Genomic DNA, 8,922 nt, shown 5'->3' with positions numbered 1-8,922 from the left:
ATGTTGAGCTTTATGCGGAATTACGATGCCGCTTGATGAGAACGTGAGATTTTCCTAGAATAGCATTTCAGCAAATTGGAAGACAAATCACACCACGTTCTCTGTTCTTTAGAAGACGTTTATTTTTTTCGGATCCTTAGAGATCGAGCGTTATCCTTAAAACAAATTGGGACTGTTTAGGTGCATACAACTGGACATTTAAAAGCGTTCAAGCTTGATTTATCCCACGATTTTGCAGTTGTGCTGCATTTTACACTCGAACGCCTTCGAGAACTCCTCTAGATGTCGCAAAGGAATGTTGACCCTGAATTCACTCGAGGCTTCCACAGGTTGCCTCTTGCGGTAGACGGAGTCTGCTGTATCGCAGTTATCCAGCGCCAGATAGATGAAGAACAACTGGTCGGCCGAAGCGTCGCGCAAGCCGACGAGCCGATAGTCGAGGTTCCAAATGCGACGGACGTGCAGAAGCTCGTGGAATGCCTGGAACGCCAGGTGGATGGCCACCGCTTGCTCCAGCGCCGCCCTCCGCTGAGCTCGAAGTTTGGCGACCGTGGACTCGTTGCCGATGCAGTCCAGCAGAGACTCCAGGCGCTGAATAGAGCTTTCTGTGAGGTCCGGCGCCGGAATCGAGCCGTAGTTGTAGTCCATCAACATCTTCGCCATGGCCCGGTACAGGCGAGTTGCGACGCGCGACAGGTGGAAAGCAAACAGGGATTCATTGGTGCGCACCGACGAGTTGATGATGGCCGCCGGCACGTGGATGGCACGCCGCGTAGGGTCGTACTCTGCGGAGGTGTCCAGATCCGACTCGAAGGCGCGGACGTTTGCCGCGGCAGTAGCGTTAAGCAACGCCTGCAGCTTCTTCTGCTGCTGCAGCAGCGATATCTGGTAGTAGTGCTTGAGAGGAACACTCTTGTCGACGCCTTCTGCAGATGCGCAGGAACCAGGGCGTGGACCAAACTGAACGACGGGGCGCGTTTGCATGCCGTAACGTATGAACAGCGCCGACAACTCCCCTACCCACGATAGGTGCTTGATCTCTGCGCCGAAAATAGTTTCCAGCCTGGACAACATATCCCGCGCTCCGACGCCGGAATTGGTCTTGTTGCGGAGGATCGCGGATGCCTTTGAGAAACAGTTGGGGAGAAGAGACTCGACCGCTAGGACGCAGAGCGAGGTAGAATTCGCTACATCGGGCACCGTCCTCCCGAGCATGGCTCTGGCAAATAAGGTCCTCAGGTACGTTAGCCTATCGGCAAAAAATGGCGCCAGCCGCACGAACACAAGGAAGCCCATGTAGTTCAACACTTGGTACGGAGGATGCTTGCTGATGAAGCTCACAAGATCCTTGCGAATGTAAGTGGGCGATTTCAAAACTATATGCGGCTCCCCTTTTCCTGACGCAACGATGCCTTTGAACGCTACAGAGACGGCCATCTTTGCCCCGTCATCGAGTGCAGCGTACTGTACAGAGGTCCACTGTTGGTGGGAGCCAGCGGCGCCATGACATTGGCTCGCTTCAGCCAACCTGCCAAGCTCGACAAATACGTTTTTGACCTCGTTCGCGACGCGATCGGAGCTACTTCCCGCGAACATCGTGAGGGCTTCTTCGACTGCCCCCTTGAACATCTCGCCCACCTGGGTGGAGGACTCTTCGCTTTTGTCGAACAGGAAGTGAGGGCAACCGAGTTCAACGGAAGCGTCGGGTGCACCCGTGGGGTTCACGCCCACTGTCAACGTAAACAGCGCACTGATGCCCAGGTCGCGGATGAGTTCGCCCGCGAACTTCCACACGATCTTGACGTCCGCGACTGCACTTGAATCGAGAGGCCACGCTTTGATGGCCCACTTGTCGAACATCTCCCGAGCGAACTCGACGTTCGAATCCGGCGCAGGCCGCGCTGCGCAGGAAGCGTGCAGAGCGGCCGCGATTTTCAAGTCTGCATCAGGCGCGCTTCTAATGACAGCCAGGAGCTGCTGCGCCAGCGTGTCCCGAATCATCGTGTCTCGAGAAACGACCGATCCTACGCCTTGCGGGCCAGCTGGATTCTGTCGCGACCAGGCGTCGCACACGTATCCGTAGAAATTGTCGCAGGGCTTTGAGTCGCGGCTCAGAAGAGTAGCGATGTAGGCGCCTTCTCTCTTGCACTGTTCGGTTTCGCAGATGTAGACGCTCATCGGGGGAGGCGGCTTCGTGGGAGCCGTCGACGCGGTTGTTGTAGGCGGCGCGCCAGGCGACTGGGACGCGCTAGACGGCCCAGAAGGCGTCGGTGAAGCGGCAGTCGGAGGACCGGGAGGCCGACTTTTGGGAGGTACTGGACGTGTGATAGTGGGAATGCTCGTGGTGGTGGCAGGCGACCCGAGAAGCTTTAAGATGATAAACACGAGGAGCCCGGCAAGGAGCAAAAAGATTAGCACGGGGCCCACGATGCGGCACGGGTTGCTGCCTGAGCGGTAGTCGATAGACTGCTCACGCTTGTCTTTTCGCTTCGAGCGCTTTTTCTTTTTCCGCTTTTCCTTCTTTCTCTCTTTTTTCATTTTCCTCGCTTCCTCCTCCGCCTCCAAGTCGAGAGCTTCAATATCTTTCTTCGATATACGGACGCCCCCATACATATCACCTGCGCCTTCGTCTTCAGGATTCACGGGCGAAGTTTCTCCACTCTGACCCTTTTTTCCCCTCTTGCGGTCCACGTCGATTCGGGACATTCGGACAACGCTTCTCTTTCGCTTCCCCTTGCCTACTTTTTTGTCTTCATCGGACGAAGGGCTCGGTTCAAGTCCTACCAGCGCCAGGTAAGGGTCTAGTGCCCGCTCAAAACCCTCGAGAAACTCGTTGAGGTCCTTGGTTGGCTCGAGACCGGCCTTTGCGTGCCGCGGGCCCACGTCAGAATCAATTCCTGTACTTCCCGGCTTTTTGCGAGACTTCGCCGAAGATTTCTTTTTCTGAGCACGCTTCGAAGTTCGCTCACCTGTTTCCGACTGAACGTCCTTAAGGGCGTCAGCACGGCTCGCAGCGCCCGGCGATGCCTTCTCTTTGGCGTGTCCTTTGTCTTCAGCGCCAGACGGCACAGGGGATGCAGATGGTGAAAATGCCTTTTTCTCATCCGTACCAAGAGTTGTTTCTTTGGTGGTTTTGTCTCCTTTCTTGGATTTTTTCGCTTTTTTCCGTTTCAATATGCTGTGCGTGGATAGGGACTTTGTTTCCTCGTCCTTCGAAGGAGGGGCCCCTTCCGATCCCGTCTTGGTCTCTTTCCGATCCTTTTGATCAGCTGATTCACTTAACTTGTGGGCTGGTTCACCTGGTTCCTTGGAAGCCTTTTCTGGTTCTTGGCTTTTCAATTCGGGATGCGCGAGACTGTCGCGGTCTTTTCTTTTTTTACGCCCCGACCGCTCTTTCCGAGTTTCCTTGACAGTCGCAGCTTCTGAAGCGGCTGCGCGGTGCTCTTGAACGCCTTCGGCGTCTTTCGCATCTGGCTCATGCGAGGATATTTTCGTTTCCGTAGGCGCTTTTGCCTCCTGATCTGTTTTGTGGTCAAGAGCCTTGGCGACGTCGTCCTCAGGTGGGCCACCGGTCTCCCTGGGACTGTCCTTTGGTGGTCCTTTGGATGACGCCTTGCTTCCTTTGCGAGATTTTTTTCCGTGCTTTGCCTTTTTGCCCTCTTGTTGGATGCTTTTTCTTTTTTCTGTTTTCAACATTGATTTTTCTAGCTCACCGTCCTTTCCGGCCTTTTCCTCTGGAACCGGCTTCTGAACTGGAAGTTCGCTCTCTTCTGGCGCCCCTTCTGCTGAAGGGCGTCTTTTTTTGGCAGTGTCCGAAGTGTCCACTTCCTTGACGGCCGCAGCTTCTGAAGCCAAAGCCATTTTCTGGTGCTCTTGAATGCTCTCAGCACCTTTTTCAGCTGACTCCTGGGTAGCTATTTTTGTTTCGGCGAGTGCTTTTGCCGCCTGATCCGTTTTGTGGGCAAGAGCCATCGCGGCGTCGTCCTCAGGTGGGCCACCGGTCTCCTTGGTACTGTCCTTTGGTGGTGCTTCAGGTAGCTGCTTCTTTGCCATCAGTGACTGCTTCCTACCCGAAATCAGCTGCCCCGTCTCAGAAGATGACGCCTTGCTTGCCTTGCGAGCTCTTTTTCCATGCTTTGCCTTTTTGCCCTCTTGTTGGATGCTTTTTCTCGTCTCTGTTTTCAACATCGATTTTTCCAGCTCATCATCCTTCTCGGCCTTTTCCTCTGGAACCGGCTTCTGAACTGTAAATTTGCTCTCTTCTGGGGCCCCTTCTCCTGAAGGGCGTCTCTTTTTGGCAATGTCCGAAGTGTCTTCTTTAGCGGAAGAATCCTTGTCAACGGCGGTCGTGTCAGCAGCTTCTTTGCCTGGTTTAGCCCTTCGGTCTGCCGGACGCGGCGCTGGCAATGATTGCTTTCGTGCGGCGCTTTCTGGACGGGGTCCGATTGCCAACGGTTGAGGCACCGGAACGGCAGTCACGTCGGCCTTCGTGAATGGCGGTCTTTCTTGTTTTTGTTTCCTTGTTCCCTCTGCTCGCGGCGCTCCCTTAAGGTGTATTGGTCCAACGGTTAAATGTATGACCGATGATGGTGTCGACCCTGGCTGCAGGTCGTAACTGCGAGCACCTGTTTCCGCACCTTCGTCATCTGCAGACCTCGCCACGGCGCCCCGCGGCGCAGGAGTCACTCCACGCAAACTCGAGTCAGGTGGCATGGCTGGGGAAGTGGCAGACGGCGGCTTTCTTTGTCGAGCTTCATTCAGCGTCACGCCCACGGAGACGCATGCCTCGCTGTCGACTTCAATTACAGCCCCTTCGCTGTCGCATTGCGAAAAAGGCTGCCGGTCTTCGCTGTGACGTTGCAAGATATTCGCCACAATCTTTTCGACGTTCGTCGAAATGGACTTGAGTAGCTTGCCTTCCTTGTCCACCCCGACTGACCTCGCGAACGATATGTCGATTGTGAGGCCTTGTCTTTTGCCGCGGGGCGCAGGTTGGCCCTTTGCATCCGCACCAGGCTTTCTAGTGCTCGTTGACTGTACGTTGGACGAAGTGTCGTCTGTGTTAGGGCCGCCGCGCGGGGATAGGGTTCGTCTCTGCGCGGCGACCACCGGCGCAGCCTGTTGCGTGCCGGCCGTCTGCTGCCGCTTGACGTGCTGAATTTCCCTGTGCACGCTGACAGAGATCGAAGGGGAGGTAGGTATCGCCTGTGCTTCACTTCTGAAGGCGTCGGTTCCCACCTGCGTGACGCCTTCGGTCTGCCTGTCGGGGGCTTCGTCGCCTCGAGCACGCAGCACGAGGTCCATGCTCGACTTGGGGCGGCGCTGCTGCGAGACCATAGCCACGAAGCACGGCGAATCTCCCAAGTCGTCTCCGAGTCCGGCCAGGTCCCGCGCGCGTTGAGACGCTGGAGGCTCCCGGAAAGCGTCCGTCGTTGGCGACGCGGTGTTGAAGCAGCCCAGGTCTTCGTCTCCTTGCTCGTACCGCTTGCACAGAAATTGCTGCGACTCGGCGTCGCCGAGCAGCGGCGCGTAGCTTTGAGGCGTCGCTTGGCGGCTGTGACGGCTGGCAGAGCCGGGGCTTGGGCCAGGGTCTTCATCCAGCTCCGTGTCGCCAGGCGAGAGCTGGATTAGGGGTCGCGAAGAGACGTCTTCTCGGGCAGCTCTGCGGGCGCGTGAGGGCTCTTGCCGGTCGGTCGTGAAGATACGACGGCTCCACGGCGGGTACCGCGCAGATGGCGAGCGCTTGCCGTCACTCATTCCTGGCAATACCAAGTTCAGCGATCCAGAATCACAAACGGAACGTTCCTTGCCCTGCGGTGGGGTAGGCGACGCGCGAGATCTGCTGCTGCTACTGATGGCTGCGAGATGAAAAAAAAACCTAAAGCCTTGCGCTGGCTGCGCGAGCCTTGCGCGTTTCACGTGCACTGGCGTTTGACCGTGATGAAGCAGGACTAAAATCCGCAGACGTCCGCTTTTCTAAGCCGCACCAGCTGTTCTAAGCGGTAGCAGCTTCGACGAATGGAATCCTGAAACAGGGACTCCAACCACGGGGTTAGTGCTTAATTTGGTCAATAAATATTTTCGACATCTAAGCCAAAGCGACGAAACCCAAGTAAAATAAATAGATGTCCTGCATTCTACATACAGTGCAAATAAAAGCGCAGATAAACGAAGAGAACGATGATGCATTGCGAATTACAATAAAGTGCTAAAAATTTAAATATGCGTCGCGCTTTAGTGATAAAAAAGAAATCGCGAGACAGGTCCCTTGGCCCGAAGGTGGCGTAGCCAACGGTTCTTCAAGCTCGACAACAATGCACGGTGTAGCAAGACGCCACATATATTTTTTCTGCTTCGTTAACACCAAGACTGTCGGAATTGAAACGATTTTAGTTTTGCAACTACTCTTTGCTGCCACAGTTCTATTGAAACAGTCATGGCAGTCCGCAGAGTTCGGGCTCGAGTTATATTATCAGGGCATGGGTGTGTTACCTTAGTTGTGTTCTGTCAGTATTACGCCGCTGCAGCACATGCCACCGTATGCAACTTTCGCTTGCTGCCAAGCTACAAAGCTACTGTTTAATTTAAATTCAAGGCTCCCAGCGTTTGTGCTTGGGGCCGTGAGTGCTGCCGTGCTTACGAGGAGCAGTCCTGGTCAGGATGGGAGAGGTCGCTCCTATAGCTATCAGCTGTCAGAGGTCACGCTGGAACTACCTGCTGATTAAGGAGCCATGAACAGCAGAAAAATAACACTGAAATACGCGAATTTTCGATGCGAACAGCTCGCAAATGGCAAAGAGAATGAAGAAAAAAAAAACTGAAGCAACTTGGACGTGAAGGGAAGGTCTCTTTTTCAATCATCATCATCATCAACGAGCGCAGAAAGCAGGGCGCCAGAGAGCTGCAGGACTGGTAGGCGCGACGAAGAGGCTCGAGGACGTGTTTCCTTGCGACACACGGAAAAAGCGGTAGATGTCCAATGCTGGCAAGGTCGGCGAACTGCACCGTGAGAGCTCCGAGTAGCCCTATCTACAGTACGATCTCCTTAATACCTCCGCGATTTTTGTACCCAGCATTACAAATCGTATCCCAGGAGCTGCAAACCGACCCATTTTACCGGGAACTTGGAGGAAAAAGAAACATTTTTTATCTCTTTTTGTCACAGGAATGGACACGCACTTGGATCATTTCTATCGGCACATGTGATCCTCCGTAAATTAACAACCACGTGCTTTTTTTTAGCATTATAAAGGTAAGTTTGTACGCAGTCAACGTACTTGATTATTGTATTTTGTGGCACATACGTGGTTGATAAATTAGTGCAGCCGAATAAATCTCAAGCAGGGGAGAGGAAACACTTACAAAAATGGTCTATAGATAGTCTATAGACTTCTTATAGACTCTATTGCCTTACTATCGATATTTATTTTTGTCTATTCGTAGTCTACAGACTGTCAATAGGATTTGTATTCTCTATAGATTGTTCTCTAGGATTTGTGTATAGAGAGTTTATAGACATTACAGACAGAAGTCTATGGACAGTGTATGGACTCTCTAAAGAAATTTTTGTAACGGAACTATCCCAGCCAGACTTCAGACTAACCCCTTCCACAATCTCAGTCTTTTCAGGATGCTGGCTGCGGCTGTCGCATTTAAATGGAGGAGAAATGCTAGAGGCCCGTGTATTGGGCGATGTCAGTGCGCGTTAAAGAACTCCAGGGGGTCGAAATAATCCGGAGCTCTCACCTACAGCGTCCCTAATAGCCTGAGTGCTTTGGGACGTTAAATCATATGAACTAAAACCAAAATAAAACCATCAATATGCTCAGGAATATCCATACCCATATTTTTTTGAGGAAATATCCAACACATACCACATGGTGCGGCAATGTCAGCAAAATCCCTCAAATGCTTAGAACCCACCCCCCCCGCCCCCACCAAAAAAAAAAGAAAAAAATGACGCATACCAGCTATAAGGAGCAATGGGAAGAGATGTTGACCAGATCTCGCCTTGAGGATCAACGAAACCTGACTGCAAGGACCAAGGCCGCAGCATCCTCCAATAGGATTCTGCACGAAGGATTCCACATGTTGTGACCTATTTCATTCTAACACTATTCCAACAACGAAAGTTTTATTTCACGAACGTCATGACCGAATTGTCTGAGGTACCCAACAATCAATCGATCATGAAGTATTTTACATGTATGTTCGAGGTTTTTGCTCCATGCCCTCACGGATTATTTATTCTTCAAAATCCGCACCCTAATGGTTATTTTTTTAGTTAAGGAAATGGTAATAGCCTTACTTAATCAACAAAACAAATCATGAATTTTTTTAATAGGACAGTTTTTGTTTGGAACATATCTGCTCCTTGAAAGCGCGTGCGTTGCAACAAAACAAAAAGGAAATTTGGCTTCTTCATGTTTGTACTGTGACAACGAACATTGAAATTCTGCTATTGTAGTCTGTCGCAAGTATGCATGCGCTCGAAGCAGTAAACTGGATACGTGGCTTTCTGACACCACCTGCACCAGGTGCTCATTTCCTTCCAGGGGACATTAGTGTCGCTCTTCAGACAGCCTCTGTCTTCTTCTGATGCACTGTCGAGGCAGTCATCACTATAGTCGTATTCTTCACTCGAAGGACAAAATATATTCAGAATATTATTCATCTCTATCGCTGCAGTCTGTGGCAACACCGCTCTCGTACTCCGGCAATGTTCTTGTGCGCTCTGCTGTGCACAGCGAAAAGTTTCGAAGTTCAGGCAAAAAACACAGCAGCCTTTCAATACCCGTGCTGCCATGGGCTAACCCTACTTTCCTTAAACTGGACACGGAGTGTCAGAAAACACATGGCGGCCTTGACCAATGGCGGCACTCGCAGAGGGAATCCACTATTTATCTGTTTTGCAACTTTTAG

The sequence above is a fragment of the Amblyomma americanum genome, chromosome 2 (genome assembly GCF_052857255.1).
Source record: "Amblyomma americanum isolate KBUSLIRL-KWMA chromosome 2, ASM5285725v1, whole genome shotgun sequence".
NCBI lineage: Eukaryota > Metazoa > Arthropoda > Arachnida > Ixodida > Ixodidae > Amblyomma > Amblyomma americanum.
The sequence above is the reverse complement of the archived record's forward strand: the minus strand, read 5'-3'. Positions refer to the sequence as shown.